The 19,962-nt window shown below is 41.5% G+C and overlaps 1 protein-coding gene and 1 non-coding gene across 3 annotated transcripts in view; both read left to right on the top strand.

Annotated features, from left to right (window-relative positions):
* The first annotated feature begins 1,137 nt into the window (after positions 1-1,137).
* On the top strand, positions 1,138-1,210 carry TRNAG-CCC (transfer RNA glycine (anticodon CCC)). The gene has a single exon. It is a non-coding gene; the product is annotated as a tRNA-Gly (tRNA).
* A 17,158-nt stretch (positions 1,211-18,368) lies between these two features.
* The window catches only part of ANXA4 (annexin A4), a 75,050-nt gene continuing 73,456 nt past the window's right edge, over positions 18,369-19,962 (top strand). For both annotated transcript variants that reach the window (XM_052647928.1, XM_052647930.1), the window contains exon 1: positions 18,369-18,466. The gene's annotated coding sequence lies outside the window, so the exon portion shown is untranslated. The remainder of the gene's footprint in view (positions 18,467-19,962) is intronic.

Genomic DNA, 19,962 nt, shown 5'->3' on the forward strand with positions numbered 1-19,962 from the left:
GAGAATATTTCCAGAGAAAGAAATTCAATGTAGAATTTGTTTCATATGCTCAAGGCTTGGCCCTTGAGGGATAGGAGAGAGACTAGCAATACTAATTGTAATCTCTGCCTTTAAGGAGTTTTCCATTTTTTAAGGATGGTCCTAGCGTTGGCTGCCTCCTTGTACCACATCACGTCTCTTTCCAGCAGTTCCCTTGTGATGACTCCTATTCAAGCCCCTCCAATTGTATGTGTTTAAAGGCTGTTGGGTGAAAGAGTACTGTGCCTACATGATAATTCATGGAAAATCCAGAATCAAGAAATGCAGGGTAGCTGGAACAAAGTGTATTCATGCTGGAAAGGAGCAGAGACAGTGCTGGGAAGAGATGAGGCTGGAAAGCTTGGCAGGAGCCAGGTATCAAAGAACCTTCCAAGTGCAAAGGAATGTATCCTGACAACAAGAAGCAGCCAAGGGCAGATTTGAACAGGGGAGTGACTTGATCAGATTTGGCTCAGTGGTAAGGAGTCCACCTGCCAAGCAGGAGCTCTGGGTTTGATCCCTGGGTCGGGAAGATTTCCTGGAGGGAGAAATGGCAACCCACTCCAGTATTCTTACTTGGAAGATCCCATGGATGTGGTGGCCTACGGTCTTTGGGGTCGAAAGGAGTCGGACACAACTGAGTGACTGAGCATGAGCACTGGATTGTTTATATTCCAAGCTCAGGAACCACTGTACTAGATAATGAAAACTAATCAAGACCCCTCAGCCTCCTGCTGCTCTGTTACATTCTTCTAATCAGTTACTTATTTATAATCAATTTTTGTAAGAAGAGACACTTTCACCAATGATTTTTCAGAAATATTAAGAACAGCAAAATAATAAGATAAGATGAAAATGGAATTTAATTAGAAGATGAGAGGTCTGGAATTTTAAGTGATTTTGACTCGGATCCCCTTATCTTTCCTACAAAGTATATTAAAAATAATAAAAATAAAACAGAAGTTAATAAAATAGAAAACAAAGAAACAATAAAAAAATCAACAAACTAAAAGCTGATTCAGTGGGAGAGGAAAGCTAATAGAACAAATATAAACAAACAAAGGAAGTAATTATAATAAAATGCAACATGTGCTATAAAAATGTTGTAAAGAGGGGACTTCCCTGGTGGTCCAGTGGTTAAGACTCTGCCCTCCCAATGCAGGGAGCCCAGGTTCAATCCCTGGTCAGGGAACTAGATCCCACATGCTGCAAATTTAAAAATAAATGAATAAAAAATAGAAAAAAAATCCCTTTAAAAAAATGCTATGAAGAAACTCCTAAATGCAGAGGAAAGCAGAGGTCTTCACAAAGATGTGCTTTTTGTGTAACTGTGAACTTGTGAGAGAAGCTTTCTAGGGCATAGAGTGTGTGTCTGTGTGTGTGTGATCACTAGGCAAAGGCACTCTTGTTTTAACACCATGGTAACCCTTTCCTAGGCCAACATCTCAAACCAGGGTGCTTAAGGAATGTTTGCGAAATGAATAAGCATCTTCACAGTCGTTCTCCAGTGTATCGTTCGTCTGTCCAGAGATTTTCAAATGTAAAGTTTCCTAAGCACTTTACCTATAACTTTTGGATTTGTTTAATTCTATGCCACAGCCTTTCATGGCAAAGCAGTGTGATGCTGTTTTCCTAAAGACACTACATTAGAGACTCCCAATATTCTTTTTCCATTTCACCTGGAGACACCTAGGCCTGAATAGAAAGCTGAAATTGATAGTGCCTGTTGGAAAGAAAACTGAAATTCACACGTAACAGTAGCTGCCTAACTACCTTAAGGATACATATGAGGGTGGGATGCCCCCATCTTCTGCCCCAGCTTTTGGGCACTGGTGTTTGCTCTGGGCATCTGAGGTACCTGGAAAAGATTCTCTCGCTGCATCCAGGCTGCAGGGATGGTTGTGCAGGTTGTCCACTGCACAAGAGGTCCCAGCAGAGGTGGTGAGGAGGGCTGAAATAAAGCTGGCATTCCACTTACCGAGCTGTGCACCCAGGGGCATTGTCCACCCAGGTGAAAAAAGACTTTTTTTAAAATTTGGCACAAATGCATCAGTGAGTAGGGGTTCATTGCAGCCCTGTGTCCTTGGCTGTCATCGATGTGCTGCTCCAGCCTGGGCAAGAGTCATGCTTGAGAGGTTCCCTGAATGTCCTTTTAAAGGAGCACCCTCAAAAAAAATTAAAATAAATAAATAAATAAAGAAGCACCCTCAATTCTCTTCAGCTTCAAAGAATCGTTTCAGACAATCTTTTCAAGCCCTTTGGTGGATGACTAACACATCACTGGCAATCCACAGATGGAGAATTACTACTACCTTCTGAGTTCTGGAAAAAGGCAACGCTAAGCTCGACTACCCACATGCAGTTTGTGGCCTGCAGCTGCTTCTCCTGCCACCAGATGGCAACCTCCCCCAGGTACTAGAAAGAGAATTTACTGAGGATGGCTGGAGGGCATCACCGACTCCACGGACAGGAGTTTGGGTAAACTCCGGGAGTTGGTGATGGGCAAGGTGGCCTGGCGTGCTGTGATTCATGGGGTCGCAAAGACTGAGCGACTGAACTGATGCCAGCTCTTTTATTATGTGTTTCAGAAATGCCTTATCATCCTGTCATGTAATTTTATTAAATGGAATAACAGTTTCACAGCACTCACCCAGCTCATACAGAGGCCCTTCTCTTTTTCTAGTTCACCTGATGCTGTTTCCATCCACAAATGTTCAAATCCAGGAGGCACAGGACAAGCCATAGGGAACCCAACTCCCTGAGAGCTAGTATTTCTGGAAAATGCTAGAAGACCTTATTGATAACACCACTGGGTATCGGTTTCATAAATTCTAACTCCAGACAGCCAAAGGCTATTAATTTTAAGCATTCTTCTTTTTTAATTGGAGCATAATTTACATTATACTTAAAAGCACAAAATTTTTAAGGGGAAATTTTTTATTCAAATTTTGATTGTGCTTTTTTTATTGGATTGTAGTTCATTTACAATATTGTGTTAGTTTCAAATGTACAACAAAATGATTCAGTTATACATATATACACGTGAAAGAAATTGTTAGTCACTCAGTCGTGTCTGACTCTTTGCTACCCTATGGACTGTGTAGCCCACCAAGCTCTTCTGTCCAGGAAATTCTCCAGGCACAAATACTGAAGTGGGTAGCCATTCCCTTCTCCAGGGGCTCTTGCTGACCCAGGAATCAAACCTGGGTCTCCTGCCTTGCAGGCGGATTCTTTACCGTCTGAGCCACCAGGGAAGCCTGCACATAGATTGATTCTTTTTCAGATTCTTTTCCATTATAGATTACTGTAGAAAGAAAAGAAAGAAAGTGAAGTCGCTCAGTCATGTCCGACTCTTTGCGACCCCATGGATTGTAGCCTACCAGGCTCCTCCTTCCACTGGATTCTCCAGGCAAGAGTACTGGAGTGGGTTGCCATTTCCATAGATTACTGTAAGATACTAAATATAGTTCCCTGTGCTATACAGTAGGTCCTTACTGTTAGCCTATTTTATATAAAGTATTGTGTATATGTTAATCCTAAACCCCTAATTTATCTCTCCCCTCCCCCCCCCCACCTTAAAGGTGCAATTTTTAACTGTAGTGTCCAGTGTGTTTTAATAAATGTATATGCCAGTGTAACCACAACTCCAGTTGGGACGTACACGTTTCCGTCATGGTGGAAAGGTCTCTTGTCTGCCTTCAAAATCAATCCCCAAGGCCTGAAGAAGACTCAAGGCCTAGGGGAGCGCAAACAATGGGTTGAATGGAGAATATGTGGCCTGGAGGTTAACATGCATTATAAGAAGCTAAATAGAACTCATAATTACTCACAACCTTATGGTTTTGTGTTTTCCTGGTAAAATCAACCAACTATTTATTATTAAGAAATAAATGGCATTTAAGAATTATTTCATTTACCCAGTGTTTTAGTAACAGTTTTCTTCCAGATATATAAATATGTGAAATATGAAATTCTTTAAAATGTATTTAGTCATTGCTTCATTATTCGGTTCTCCTAAAGTTCTTTTGCTATTCAGTGGTTGGGCTAGAGCCAAGAAAATTATCAAAAGTGTTCAGTGAGACCACTGATTGGTTTTGAAATTAATTTTTCCAGAAGAACCCATCAAAACACTCATCAGCCCAGGAGTTAAAATTCGTTTGTCAGTCTGCCCTGGCTGTAACAGTATTAGTCTGTTAGGGAAATGCAGTGATCTCTGCTAAGAGATGATTTCTTTGTTTTAAATGTTTTATGGAAGCATAGCATACATATGGGAATGTGCAGAGCTCAATGAATTTGTAAACATACCGTGTAATCAACTGTCAGATCAAGTGACAATTACCAGATCCCCAGAAGCCCTTCTAGTCTCTTTATTACCCTGATTTCTAAGAACACTGATGAATTTTATCTGCTTTTGGACTTTCCACCTAAGTATAATCAGATTAGGTACTGATATGGGCCTGGCTTCAGGACTTTATTTTTAATTTTTTTAATGCATATTCTTGTATAGTCTCTTCAGTTATGGTTTATCACAGAATAGTGAATATAGCTCCCTGTGCTGTATAGTGCGACCTTGTTGTTTGATATTCTATACATAATAGTTTGCAGTTGCTAACCCCAAACTCCCAATCCGTCCCTTCCCCCACTCCACCTGCCCCCTTGGAAATCACAAGTCCATCCTCTATGTCTCTTATCACTCAGCGTTTTCTTCGAGAAAGACATTTATGCTGTTTTGCTGTAATTTGTTCTTGCTCTTGCTGCTGGGTCACCATACCACAATTTATCCATCCATTCCACTGCTTACAGACATATACACTGTTTCCAGTTACTGGCTATTATCAACCGTGCTGCTATAGAAGTTTTGAAAATATCTCTTGATGCATATTATCTACACATTGCTGGGTCATGGGATCTACACTGGTTCAGCTTAAATGGATGCTGGCAAACTGTTTTCCAGTGTGGGTGTACTAGCTACCATCAGCAGTGTAGAAAAGGAGTAGTGACTCTGATTTGACAATATTTGATAGAATTAGTCTTCTCATTTATTGTATAATTGTATTTTATTTTATTTATTTGCTTATTTAGTTTTGGCTTGCTGGGTCTCTGTTGCTGTGTGGGTCTTTCTCTAGTTGCGGTGAGTGGGGGCTTCTCACTGCAGTGACTTCTTTTGTTGTGGAGCACAGGTTCTAGGGTACATGGCTTTCAGCAACTGCAACTCATGGACTCCTGGTTGTTTTTTCCTTTCATGTTTGGACCTACAATTTACATGCAGTTGATTCTCTTTTATTAACTATCAAGATTCGTTATTTTGTCATGATCTAAGTTGACCCATCACCATTTATGGAAAAGTCCTTTCCTCACTGCACTGCTATCTTGGTTATAAATCAGGTGACTGTGTGGGTGATGATCTATTTCTGCCCTCTCTCTTCTGTTCCATTTATCTCTTTGTCTTTGTGTGAGTACCATGCTGACTGAAGGATCGTATTATTGGAGTTCTCCCAAAATGTCTATGACCCCAGACTGAGCTCTGGTTGCCTCCTGCCTCTCTGTGAGGCTCTCCAGGATCAGTAGATAGTCTGACCCAGGCTCGTTTCAAATTACTACGCCTGCCCTGGGTCCCAGAGCATGTGAAATTTTGTGTATACCCTTTAAGATTGGAGTCTCTATTTCCTGCAGCCCTCTGGCTCTCCTGAAAGTGAGTCCCACTGGCTTTCAAAACCAGATGCTCTGGGGACTCATCTTCCTGGTGCAAGACCCCTGAGCTGGGGGCCCAGTGTGGAGATCAGACCATGAGCTCCTTGGGGGAACTTCTGCAATCATAACTATCTTTCATTTGTGAGTTGGTTACCTGGGCATACAGGGCTTGACTGTACCACGTCTCCACCCTTCTTAGCCATCCTGTTGTTGTTCCTTCTTTGTATCTTTAGTTGTAGAGGATCTTTTCTGATAGATTCCAATCTTTCTCATCAATAGTACTCTGTAAATAGTAATTTTGATGTGTCCATGGGAGGAGGTGAGCTCAGGGTCTTTCTCCTCTGCCATCTTGGCCACTCCCAGTCTTGTATTTTGTACTATGCCATTTTATACAAGGAATTTCAGAATCCATGGATTTGGGTATCTTGTAGGAGTCGTGGTACCAATTTCCCATGGATGATACCAAGAGACAACTGTATAGAAAAGATAGATTATCATGGTAACTCGCCCCATACTACTTGCAACTGCTGTGTTTTTGTGATAGCTAACTTACCTGCAGTCAATTCAGGTCTGTCCACAACCACCTGGAGTATTTGCAAAAACAAATGAGACCATGTTGATTCCTATGATCAGAGCTAATTTTCATAATGATGGTCTGATTTTATGAGGCGTATATGTAACCTGCAGGACAGCAGCAGGAAAAGTACAAGCCAAAAGAGCAGATTTTTTTGTTTGTTTAAAAAAAAGTTCAACAATCTTGAAGGAAAATTACTTCCCTCATCAGCTGCTAGGCTTCTAAGTGGGGTGAAAGGTGGAAGTGGGCACTTCCCTGGAGCCAGAGGTCTGCAAATGCATTGTTATTTGATTGCCAAACTTTGCTAACGTTTATATTGATGTAATGCAAATGATTATCCTCTCTGTGGCCAAATCAACTTTCTCTTCTTGTTGAGCTGCAGCATCTCATGGTAACAAAACAGGTTTTGGAGAAGAAAAGACATTCCTCTTTGGGGGCATGGGGAAGGGAAAATGGCAAATACTGCAGATTTTTCTCTGATACATTTTCAGTAGGATTAGACTATCTCCTCTTGGGGAGTGAGTTTCATAGAGGATTCATTGCCGTTGTTTACGATGTCTGTTTTGTAAACATAAATTTCTGAGATCCTAGTATCTGAAAGTGAGATAAATTGGGCAATACCTCTTTCTAAACACCAAAGGCATTCACTGAGTAAAGATTATTACAGTACCAAAGAGCACCCTAATTCACAGATTGTCCTAATCTAGGCAGGCTGCTCATCTGCTGCCGTGTTGTGCCTTAAATTTCTCAGGCGCCCAGGCCAGAAGTGAAGCAAGTTGTAGCTGTAGTGCTTCCTCCTCCATGGAGGCAGTGATCTGCTGGCTCAGGTTTGATGAGGTGGGGGAAAAGGGAAAGGGAAGGAAACTGAGGTCGCTCAGTCATGTCCGACTCTGTGATCCCATGGACTGTAGTCCACCAGGCTCCTCCGTCCATGGGATTCTCCACGCAAGAATACTGGAGTGGGCTGTCATTTCCTCCAGGGGATCTTCCTGACCCAGGGACCGAACCTGGGTTTCCCACACCGTGGACAGACACTTTACCATCTGAGCCACCAGGGGAAAAAGGGAAAACCAGTGTTAAGCATTGAAGGTAGAGCTGTCACTGCCCTTGGACAGGGGCTGTCCCCAAGCAGACCTGTCTTCCTGTCTATATTCTTACCATTGTTCTTTCCCGCACTCTCAACTTAGCAGATTGGAAACACAGATTTTCTTATTTTTTTTAGCTTTATTTTATTTTTAGATTGAGGTATAATTGACATATGACATTATATTATTTTCAGGTGTACAGTATAATGATTTAATATTTGTATACATTGTGACATGCTCACCACAATAAGTCTATTTAACATCTATCACCACGCAGTTGCAGAAATTTTCTTTTTTCTTTTGTGAAAAAAAGACTTTTAAAATCTATTCTCTTAGCAACTTTCCAATATGTTATACAATGTTATTAACTACAATCACCATTCTGTACATTACATTTATTTTATAGCTGGAGGTCTGTAGCTTTTGACACACTTTGCCACTTTGACACACTCCTCCCTACACATCCTCCTCTGGCAACCACCAATCTGTTCTCTGTATCTGTGAGACTGGTTTTTGTTGCTGTTGTTTGTTTTTTAGGTTCCATATATACGTATAAGTGAGATTGTATGGTATTTATCTTTCTCTGTCTGAATTATTTCACTTCACATAATGCCTTCAAGGCCTATCCATGTTGTTGCAAGATTTCATTCTTTTTATGGCTGAGTAATATTCCATTGCATATATATACATCTTCTTTATCTGTTCATCCGCCAGTGAACACCTAAGTTGTTTCCATATCTTGGCAATTGTAAATAATACTACAATAAAGGTGGAGGTGCATGTATCTTTTCAAATTGGGAAATGCTACTTTTCTTTATTGAGACTCCCTCTTGAAAACCTTGCATAGATGTTATTTTAGCAAACCTAATACACTGCTATGACTTGTGATTGGGACATACTAATAAATAACCTCAGAATCAGTGGATTCTATGGCCCCAGATGAGTTTGTGCCTAAAGAAGCACTAGTTGCCTGGTAGAAATATGGAAGAGAGAGGAAATGAAAAATTGCTGTTCTTTTTGTAACAAACTTTATAGAACTACTTGTGTCTCTTAAAACTATGTGCCTTTGCAACTTTGATAAAAATCAAAGTTATATATTTTTCAAAATTGGTAGATGGGCTGAGTAGAATGGACACAACTGAAAATGCAATCAATGGACTTCAGAGTAATCCTAAGAGTTCTCTCAAACTCAGAACTAAAGGACCAAAATGAAAACAAAAACAACCAATGAAAGAAAGGTTAAGTGACCTGGAGGATAAAGTCAAAAGTTCCCACAGCATCAGATAGGAATTCCAGAATGAAAGAAAGGAGGAAAAGGAAGAGATATGTAATATAGATGAACTTTTCTGAGTTTGGAAAAGATTTCAGTCTTCACAGTGAATAGATCTAAGAGTGCCAACCAGGACAAGCAAAACAAGTTTTGCTTTAAACATGCTCTTCAAAGGAAAGAGCTCTTCAAGGGAAAGAAAAATCTTAAATTTTTCTTGGGAGAAAAACCAGATTACCTACAAAGAAATAAGAATCATTTGGATATCAGATTTTTCTTTGATATCAGTGGATTCTAGGAGACAATGGAGAAGGATGGTATCAAATAGTATCAGTATTCTGAAGGCTGGTATCAAAGTTAGTTTCCTTAAGAGCCCCCAAACCTGGTATTTGTACAATTAGTTGATAGTAAACACTATTGGCTTAAAAAAGGAATTAGTTCAAAGTTTTGTTATTGAATTTTAAGTTCATTAACTCTGATCAGAAAACAGTTAACATTAATATAGAATTACAATGATCCAAGAACTCTATTTGTATATACATATATATATATATATCATTTAATTATTAGAACATAGCTCCTATAAGATAGGTACTGTTATTATCCTTAGTCTACAAATAAGAAAACTAAGGCTGCTAGCAACGGAATGAAACACAAACACTGCAGAGTGGTTTGAATCTTTTTACTTTATACTCCTTGCTTTTTACAGCTGCTTTATTTTATATCCCTTGCACAACAACCTACAGGGCAAGTTGCCAAGCACTATGATTTAGTGACTATACAGTGCGCAGGCGCAGGGCGAGATAAGCTTTACCTTAACTTATTTACTGCAGCTAAGACTTTGTTTTGGGGAACTTCCTTATCAATTTAGAATCCGTTTTGTCCCTGGGTCTGTTCCTTTGGAGGAATCAGAGAAACATCCTTGTGTGCAAGAAATGTTCTTTTCCCATGGGAACAAACAGAGGATTCTTAGCTGAACATCTCGTTTGCAAGAATGTTCAGCCCTGGTTGAGAGTCTCGTTTGCAAGCACTTCTCAATCTTCCTTATACCTAGTTCCCTACACTGGGCAGAACATCTCGTTTGCAAGAATGTTCAACTCTGGTTGAGAGTCTCGTTTGCGAGCACTTCTCAACCTTCCTTATACCTTGTTCCCTACAAAGGCACAGAAAAGATAATTGATTTTCTTAAGGTCATCAGCTAAGAAGTGGTATAGCTGGTCCACTCAAGTCCAAACAGTAGGGACAGAGATGCTATTCTTTAAATTAATTAATTAATTTTTATTTTGGCTGCTTTGGGTCTTCACTGCACGTGGACTTCCTCTAGTTGGAGCAAGTGGGGGCTACTCTCTAGTTTCGGAGCATAGACTTCTCACTGAGGTGGTTTCTCTTGTTGCAGAGCATGGGCTGTAGGGCCCATGGGTTTCAGTAGTTGCGGCACGCCAGCTGAGTAACTGTGGCGTGTGGGCTTAGCTGTCCTGAAGCATGTGGAATCTTCTCGGACCAGAAACTGAACTTATGTCCCTGCATTGGTAGGCAGATGCTTAACCACTGAACCACCAGGCAAGTCCAGAGATGCTATTTTCATTTTGAAATTTTATGAGGTTTTCTTTGCAAAAAAATATCTTGTCAGTTTTTGTGACTATTCAGTAGATAATTGTAAAAAACTCTTTTCTCTCTAGAATATAGAATAATCCAATCCAGCTCATAACTAGTTATTCTACCTCATAAATAATATTACTCCGATCCCATCTACGTTTTTTGTTCTGTTCAGTCTATCAAAGTTATAGAAGAAACAGTTTCAAACTTACTTCTGCTTCATATTGTAAAACTTGAAAAATCAGTTTCTTCTTCTGTCTCTTCGATGCTCTTTTCTATGTTCCAGAATTTTTTGTGGTTTTATATCCTTTTTTATGCTTACTCATCCTTGAATGTTAAAAGATTAATACACGCTTTGCATTTGTTCCCAAAGAGGATGAGCTAATTCTTCTTGGCTCCCTGCCTGTCTGTTTGGATGCCCTTAGAATCTTCTAATATCTTAGGCTGGAGGATCGATTACCTTCCAGCAGCCTACAAAGACTGTGAAGAGAGCCATCTGGCAAGGAATGTCACTCCTGCAAGGTTTCTTCTTAATGTTTTGCAAAGCCACTGTCCCAAAGGGCTGAAGGTTACCTTGCCTTTGTCCTCACCTCCTTCTGGGCCAGCAGCCAGACTGGCTATCAGAGAGGAGCTTGCCATTCAGGGTAAAAATTTCCCCTCTAGGTGCTGTGGACCATTTCAGTGAGTACTGGGGAGGAATATTCAGAAGTCTGGGCTAGACCTCCCCACCCCCCACTTCTATCTAGAAGTGTTCTGGCAATCTATTGTGACATGAAATAACACCCCAACGTTGATGATATGAAGCAATGATAATCATATACTATTGTCATCTCTCAGGAATCTGGAGATGGGCTGGGCTCCGCTAGGTGATTCTCACTCAGGGTCTCTCACCTGGTTGCCTTGAGGCAGGGATGATGCAGGGGTCATCTGTTTTCCTCATTAGCATGTTTGCCATTGAGTCTGGGAATGTTCAAACTGCTGGGGCTGAAACAGCTGGGATTCCTCTGACTTTCTCTGTCTACATGTCACCTTGCTGTGTGGTCTCCACAGCATGGTGACTTCAGGGCACCTGTACCTCAAGGGTCCACAGGCATATGCTCTGAGTAAGATAACTAGATGGAAGCTGTATCAGTTTTTAAGAGCCAGCTTCAAAAGCATTACATTCTTGTGCAGTTACAGAAACTCACCCAAGAAGTCCACTGAAGTCCAAAGAATAGGAACAAAGATGCCATCTTTTGACTAGGTAGGGAGGGTGGGGTTGGAAGAACACAAGAGACTGAATATATTATTTCAACCGGTTTTGAAAAATGCCATCTGCCACAGGAAGTTTAATACAATTTTGTAAATGACTATATGCCATCCATAGTAATACTGACACTCCATGCAAGCTAAAACATTATATCTAAGGGCTTCCCTGGTAGCTCAGATGAGTAAAGAATCTGCCTGCAATAGTAAGTACTTATATAAATGTTAGATAATACTTTACAGTTTAAGAAAATGAGACTCAAAAACTATCGTGTTAACTAACTGCCCTTCCCTGCCATTCAATTTTCAATTGCTCATTCTGCTATTTATTTAAAAGAAAAAAATTTTTGGTTTATCTCCTTGTTTTGTTGGAACATGTCATCTGAAAGCTTTTTAAGAAAAGTTTCTTGGGAAATAAAATTTTTTTTTAATATCTTACATGTCTGAAAATATCTTTATTTACCCCCACACTTGACTGATAGCTGGGCTGGGCAAAGAATCTATACTGGAAGAAATTTTCTCCCAGAACTGCAACTACATTATTCCCTTGTCTTCCAGTTTCGTGTGTTGCTAGAGAGAAATCTGATGCCATTCTGGTTCTTGATCCTTTGTACACAACCTCATTTTTCCCTTTGGAAAGATCTACTCAATGTACCCAGTCTTGTGAAATTTTGTCATGGTGTGCCTAAGCGTGGGTATGGTTTTGTACATTTTGTTGGAGTCAGTGAGCACTTTCAATGTGGAAAATCATGCCCTTCAGTTCTAAATATACATGATTAAATTATTAATAGCTAATAGATTTCTTCCCCTCTGTTTCCCAGGAATCCTGGGCTGGCTTCTGAATTTTTTAATCCTTTCTTACATCCTTCTCTTCTGTTTGCCATCTGTCTTTACATTTTAGGACATTTCTTCAACTTTGTGTTGTGAAAGTAAAAGTATTTAGTCACTCAGTCATGTCTGACTCTTTGCAACCCCATGGATTGCAGACTCCCAGGCTCCTCCATCCATGGAATTCTCCAGGCAAGAATGCTGAAGTGGGTAGCCATTTTCTTCTCCAAGAGACCTTCCCACCCCAGGGATTGAACCTGGATCTCCTGTATTGCAGGCAGATTCTTTATCATCTGAGCCATCAGGAAAGCCCCATCTTTGTACTACTTTACCAAGTTTTAAATTTTTGCTATATTTTTAACTTGACTGCTATTTGGTTCTCTGAGTGTTCATTTTTCAGAGAATCTATTCTATTTCTCTTCTATTTTTATTTCTCAAAGGAGATCAATGAAAGATTTTTCAAAATTTTCATCTCCCCCTATATCTGTTTCTTCCAAGTTTCTTTTTCCCTGTTCTGTTTCATATGAGATCCTTCCCTTAAATTCTGATGCCGTTTGACTGTTTGCTCTTACTTAATAGTGTCAAACTTAGCAAAACAAAACAGGACACTTTATTAACTTTGAATTTTAGATAAACAATAAATAATTTTTAGTATACATATATCTCATGCAATATTTAGGGCATACTTATTTAAGTATTTTGTAATTTAATAAAAAAAATCTTTGCTGTTTATTTGAAATTCCACTTTAAGTCAGTTCAGTTCAGTCACTGAGTCGTGTCTGACTCTTTGCGACCCCATGGACTGCAGCACGCCAGGTTTCCCTGTCCATCACTAACTCCCAGATCTTGCTTAAACTCATGTCCATCCAGTTGGTGATGCCATCCAACAAACTCATCCTCTGTCATCCCCTTCTCCTGCCTTCAATCTTCCCCAGCATCGTGGTCTTTTCCAGTGAGTTACTTCTTCACATCAGGTGGCCAAAGTATTGGAGCTTCAGCTTCAGCATCAGCCCTTCCAATGAATATTCAGGACTGATTTCCTTTAGGATGGACTGGTTTGATCTCCTTGCAGGCAAGTATCCTAAGGGACTAAGTATCCTGTATTTTATCTAGCAACCCTAAGACTGAGGTGTAAAATGCTACCTGGGAAAAAAAAAAAAAGAATGAATTGCCATTTTTAACATGGATGGATCTAGAGGGTTCTGTGTTAAAGTGAAATAAGTCAAACAGAGAAAGACAAGTATGGTATGATTTCACTCATATTTGGAATCTAAAAAAGTAAAACAAATGAACAGACATAGCAAAATGGAAACAGAATTATAGAGAACAAACAAGTGGTCACCAGAGGGAATGGGGCTGGGGAAAGGGAAGAAACAGATGAGGGAGATTAAAAGGAACAGACTTCCAGTTGCGAAATAAATGAGTCATGGGTATGAAAGTGTGCAGAATATAGCCAATATCTAAGTAATATCTTTGTATTACAACATATCATAGCTAGGCTTATCATGGTGATCATTTTGATATTTACAGAAAAATCACTGCATTGTGTAATAGGAACTAACATAGTGTTGGAGGTCAGTTATATTTCAAAAGCAAAAAACATACAAACTCACAGGAAAAACAATCAAATCTGTGGGTACCAGAGTTCGGAGGTAGATTGGTAGAAATAAGTGGATGAAGGCAGTCAAAATGTACTGCAGACTTCCAGTTATAAGATAGATAAGTACTAGGGATGTAATCTACAATAAGATAAATATAATTAACACTGATATGTGTTACACCCAAAAGTCACTGAGAGTAAATCCTAAGAATGCTCATCACACAAAGCGTTTTTTTCTATTTCTTTAATTGTGTATCTGTATGAGATGATGGATCCTCACTAACTTACTGTGGTAATCATTTCATGATGGATGTGAGTCAAATCATTTGCTGTGCACCTTAAACTTATACAGTGTAGTATTTCAATTATACCTTAATAAAACTAGAAAAAAATAAAATTCAAAAAATTTAAAATAAAAAGCTCCCTGGAAGCTCTGTATGCCTGTATAAGGGGTGGGGTTCGACTATGATGAATCTACTAAAAGGTAGCTCCAGTTTTCATTAAATAACTGATGACAGTCTCTTAGGTCTTTACTCTTCTCCAGAGAAGAATATTTCAAACTCTTCATCTTGGTTGCCAGTGTTGTAGAAGTCAAGTGTAGGAAGAATACTGAGCAGCTCAATATGCATTATGTTAGGTTTCATGTATTGATAGATCTTCAGTTTCAATACCATTCCCCTATCCTTGTGTGGTAGATTAAAGGTGGGTACAATTTTTTTGCTAATCCCCCCATTCAGGGATGAAACCTAATTCCACGTCTTTGAATCTGGGCTGGCCTTAGTGACTTCCATGAGCTACAGAATGCAATAGACATAACATTCAAGAGCTGCCCAGCCCAGGTAATAAGTCCAGTGACTTTTGCTTGGATTTCTGGGAGTATCGTTTTTGGGTACCTTGCCCTGAACCTCCGTAGGAAATCTGACCATCCTGATACTGCCATGCGGAGAGGGCATGTGTATGTGTTCTGATGGACAGTGCCAACTGAGATCAGCCTTCCAGTTCATCTTGCCATGGTGCCAGACATGTGAGTGAATCCTTCAGACTGGCCCATCTGCCAGCTGAATACTACCAAGTGAGATTTCTAAAAAGTCTGGTCTGGTGTATATTTTAAACACACACACACATACACACATATATACACACATATACACATGCACACACACACATTTATATACAACTTCCTGGTACATAACAGGATTTGATATTTCTATACATTTCAAAATGATCACCATGATAAGCCTAGCTGTCCTGTGTCACCATAAAAATATATTACATATTATTGATTGTATTCCCCACAATGTGACTCACTCCATACCTGTGACTCACTTATTTTGTAACTGAATGTTTGTACCTCTTAACCTCCCTCATCCACTTCTTTCCTTCCCCCACCCCTTCCCCCACTGCAAACAGCTGTTTGTTCTCTGTATCTATGGCTCTATTTGGTTATCTTTGTTCATTTGTTTTGTCTTTTAGAGTCCACATGTGAATGAAATCTTATATAAGTATGCATGCGTGTGTGTGTGTGTGTGTGTGTGTGTGTGTGTGCGTGCACATGCACACACTCCATCGTGTCCAACTCTTTGTGACTACATGGACTACAGCCTGCCAGGCTCCTCTGTCCATGGGATTTCCCAGGCAAGAATACTGGAGTGGGTTGCTGTTTTCTTCTCCATGGGATCTTCCTGACACCCAGGGATTGAACCTGCATCTCTTGTGTCTCCTGCATTGGTAGATGTATTATTTTCCACTGCACCAACTGGAAACCCCATGTGTATGTGTGTATACATATATATATATATAATTTATTCATTTATCTCTTGTTGGGTACTTGGCTTGCTTTCATATCTTGGCTATTATAAATAGTGCTGCAAGGAGCATAGAGGTGAATATACCTTTTTCTAATTAGTGCTTTTGTTTCCTTCAGATAATTAGCCAGAGGTGGAATTGCTGGATCATACGGTGGTTCTATTTTTAATTTTTTGAGGAATCTCCATGCTGTTTTCTATAGTGGCTGCATCAATTTACATTCCCACCCACAGTGCAGAAGTTCCCTTTTCTCCACATCCTCACTGTTACTTGTTATCTTTTTGATAATAACTATTCTGACTCATGTGAGGCCAAGTGACTTCTGCTGATGTCACACAAATCAGGGGAACTGCCAAGTCCTGTCCAAATTCAGACCTACAAAATCACGAGATGTAAGAAAATGGCCATTGATTTTAGTCATCAAAATCTGTGTAGTTTATTGGTCAGCCTTAGATAACCAGAACATCTTGACTATACCTTATATGCCCCATTCCAGAGATTCTCTGCTTTTTCCCCTCCAGAGAATGTTTCCATTTATTACAGACAGGATATTGAATATAGTCCCTTGTGCTATGTAGTAGGACTTTGTTGTTTATCCATCTTATTCATATCTAATAGTTCGCATCTCCTAATTCCAAACTTCCAATACTTCCCTCTACCAACCTCTTTCCACTTGACAGCCAAAAGTCTGTTCTCTAATTGTGAGTCTGTTTTCTGTTTTTTAGCTATGTTCATTTATATCATATTTTAGATTTCACATATAAGTGATATTATATTATGTCTTTCTCTTTCTGACTTCACTTAGTATGAAAATCTCTAGGTCCATTCATGTTGGTACAAATGGCACTAGTTCATTCTTTAAAAAAAATCTACTATTGCTTATGTCAGATTTCAAGAGGAAGCAATGCATGCGCTCATTCTATCTTTAATCAGTTAATTTATTTGACTATGCTGGGTCTTTGTTGCAACACTCCAGATCTTCACTGTGCCATGTGGATTTTACTTGCAGTGGGAAGTTAGGGGATGTGGGAAGTGGTAGGAGGAGTGGGGTTGGGGTGAGCATGTGGAATCTAGAGGATCCAGCTCCTGCATTGGGAGTGTGGAGTCTTAGCCACTGGACCACCAGTGAAGTCCCCTGCTATCCTTAATTGAAAGGCTTCTTTGAGTCTTTAATTTCAATGATTATACTAATTTTTAAATACTCATAAATTTTTGTTTAATAAAATAAAATACTTGTAGCTCAGGTGGCCTAGAAGCAAAGCCCACGATATAGATTCTTGTGTAAGTCCTTTAGTGAGGGGATATTCTCAGCAAAACCTGTGAGTCAAACAGGATTGCACGAAGGAAGGAAACAACACAGGAGTGGTTTCTGCAGAAATTTAGCCTCAGGCTAAGCCCATGGGAGCTCTGGAATAGGAAGGCTCTCATTGATCAGTTCTTGGCCTTTTGTATCCTGTAAAGTTAGCACTGACTGTGGCTTCCCACCTGGCATGAGGGCAGTCATGGGAAAGAAAAGGGCCGCTGTGAGTTGGGTACACCTGCCTAGTAAAGGTGATCTTGGCAGGGTGCATCTGCTCAATTTCTAACCTTTTATTTTTTACTTTTTAAGGAATAAGTAGTCTTTCTAATCCCTCTGAGAAAATGAATTAACCTTTTTTCATTCTTTTTCCACTGTTTGTCTTGTTAATTTAGATTCTTCCATGTTAGTTCGTAAACTGAAGTTCAGAAACTTCAGAGTATCAAGCAGAGAAAAGGAGGTGGAATCCAAATCAGTCTGGTTCCAAAACCCATGCTTTTAACCATATTGTCACCCTCTTTAGCTGCATCTTAAGGAAATAATTTATCGTTACCTCTACAGCTTTAAGTGTGCTAACAGTCACTTGATCTGTTGGATATAAAACACATTCTCCAAAGCTTCCTACCTTCTGTTAAATAAAGTCCGAATTTACTTATATACCCAATGCATTCATTTTGCAAGCATTCACTGAGTACCTGCCATGAACCAGCATGGTACTGGGTGTGTGTGCAATGACCACGTAGACCCAGTCAGTATCTTCCAGAGACTCGAGTCCTGTAGGAGAGGCAAATACTAACATACAAGACTGTATAACAAGGGGTAGGGAGCTCGGCTTCAAGGCCGAACCTGCGAGCTACGGACCAGCAGGGAACCCAGGTAATTTGCGGGTAAAGAGAGAAAGCTCTAGAACTGCTCCAAACTCCCATTCCCAAAAGTTTCCCCAAGAAAGGGAACTCGGTTTTTCTCAAGGGAGAAGTGGAACGACTGGGAGCTTCGCGAGAATGTAAATGTGCCGTTCCACTTTCCACTTCGCCGTGAGAAAGTGCAGTGTCCCAGGGAGGAAGCTTTGACTCTGAGCGGCAATCCCGGCCGCGGTGGGAGCAGGGCGCGGACAGGAGAGGCCCTGGGCGCGGGCCTCCTCGAGTGCAGCGGCGCCCGGGCACCCGCGATCTGAGAGTCCCACTGCTCCGACTCGCGGGAACCCGGGCGGGGCCGGCGATCTGGGATCCCGGCGGGGGACGAGGCCGGGAGCGTCTTCCCCCGCTCCCCGAACTCCAGGTGCGCTTCGCCCGCGGAGGACTTTCCGGTCTCGTGGGCAGAGGGACAACCAGGAACTTGGGCTCAGTCTCCACCCCGAAGCGGGGCGGGTCCGTCCGGGATAAGACCCGCTGCCCGGCCCTGTCTGGGTGTGATCTCCGTGGCAGCAGAGAACGGGCGCCGTCCCATCTCGGCCTCTGGGGTAAGGGGGCCCCGGGCCGGTGGTCCTGGGCTCCAGAAGGGGTACAGCAGCTCGGGAGGGCCTCGCGGGGGCGGCCGGTCGGGCGCCGCGCCCAGGCGGAGGTGCCGGCTCTGGCACAGGGTGGAGCCGGCCGGGACTCGCTCCGGGTGGGCAAGCGGGAGGCAGACACCGCCCGTATCCACCCGCCCTTTGCAGAAGGACCTCCGGAGCAGTGTGTGGAGCTTAGAATGTCAGAGGTCACTGCAGTTATTTATCGAGTTCATGTGCCAAGCGCTGTGCTGGATTTAGGCGTTACAAAGAAAGGATTGAGTAATATTCCCTGGAACTGACTCTAACACCCACGTTTTGCTTTTTTAATTCTTTCTTTACTCCTTTTATGGAGAAGGCAATGGCACCCCACTCCAGTACTCTTGCCTGGAAAATCCCATGGACGGAGGAGCCTGGTGGGCTACAGTCCATGGGGTCGCTAAGAGTCACGACTGAGCAACTTCACTTTCACTTTTCACTTTCATGCATTGGAGAAGAAAATGGCAACCCACTCCAGTGTTCTTCCCTGGAGAATCCCAGGGACGGGGGAGCCTGGTGGGCTGCTGTCTATGGGGTTGCACAGAGTCGGACACGACTGAAGCGACTTAGCAGTAGCAGTAGCAGTTACTCCTTTTAAGAAACTTACTCCTTTCTCCTGGTCTCATACTGTTTCTCTCCTTGTGGACCTAATGCCTTCAGTACAATGCCTGGCACATGGGAATCTGTTATTACTGTGAGATCCATGAACTAAGCCTGCGAATGGCCCAGTCTTACTCTGGTCGTGGCTTTGACCAGCTGGAGACTCTGGAACCAAAGAGGTTATTGCTTTTCAACAATCTGCCCAACTGTAAGTGCTTCCCAAATTGATGAAAGTCTTCTGTAAGCTGTTGGGAGTGTGTGAGACCTGAGTAACCCACAGCTTTCAGGAAAAGTGAGTATCTGCCTCTCTTCAGGTGACAGTGGGAAGAATGAATAGGATCCCCCCCTCCTCGTCTAAAATGATGCATCCCATTGCCCATCAATTCTAGAACCCTCCGCCTCCTCCTTATATTACAAGTAATTCTGTTGATAGGGAAGCTCTAGCTCTTTAGTCGCTGTGGAATTCTCAGATGACAGAGGTGGAAGAGCAAGCCAACAGAGGAAGTGGGCAGGAATGAGGAAATTGGTCGCCATAGCCGGCGAGGACCAGCTAACGTCCCAGAGTCCTTTCTGGTCAAGGCCAGGCTGCCTCCCTCAGCTTAGATCAGATTTCTTTTGCTTTGGGGATACACACCTGAGTGCAAACACAGACAGACATGCACACAACTACTGGGTCAAAAATGCTGTGAATTTCCCTCCTAGATATGCTTGCATTTGGTTAAGGATATTTTTTTGTCTGAAAGCTTTTTAGAGAGTAACATATGTAGTCAGGTCCAAGCAGGCCAGCCCTGAGTGTCTGAAGGGGATGCTGAAAGGGTGATGACCACCTG

This window comes from Budorcas taxicolor, chromosome 11, assembly GCF_023091745.1.
Source record: "Budorcas taxicolor isolate Tak-1 chromosome 11, Takin1.1, whole genome shotgun sequence".
Taxonomy (NCBI): Eukaryota; Metazoa; Chordata; class Mammalia; order Artiodactyla; family Bovidae; genus Budorcas; species Budorcas taxicolor.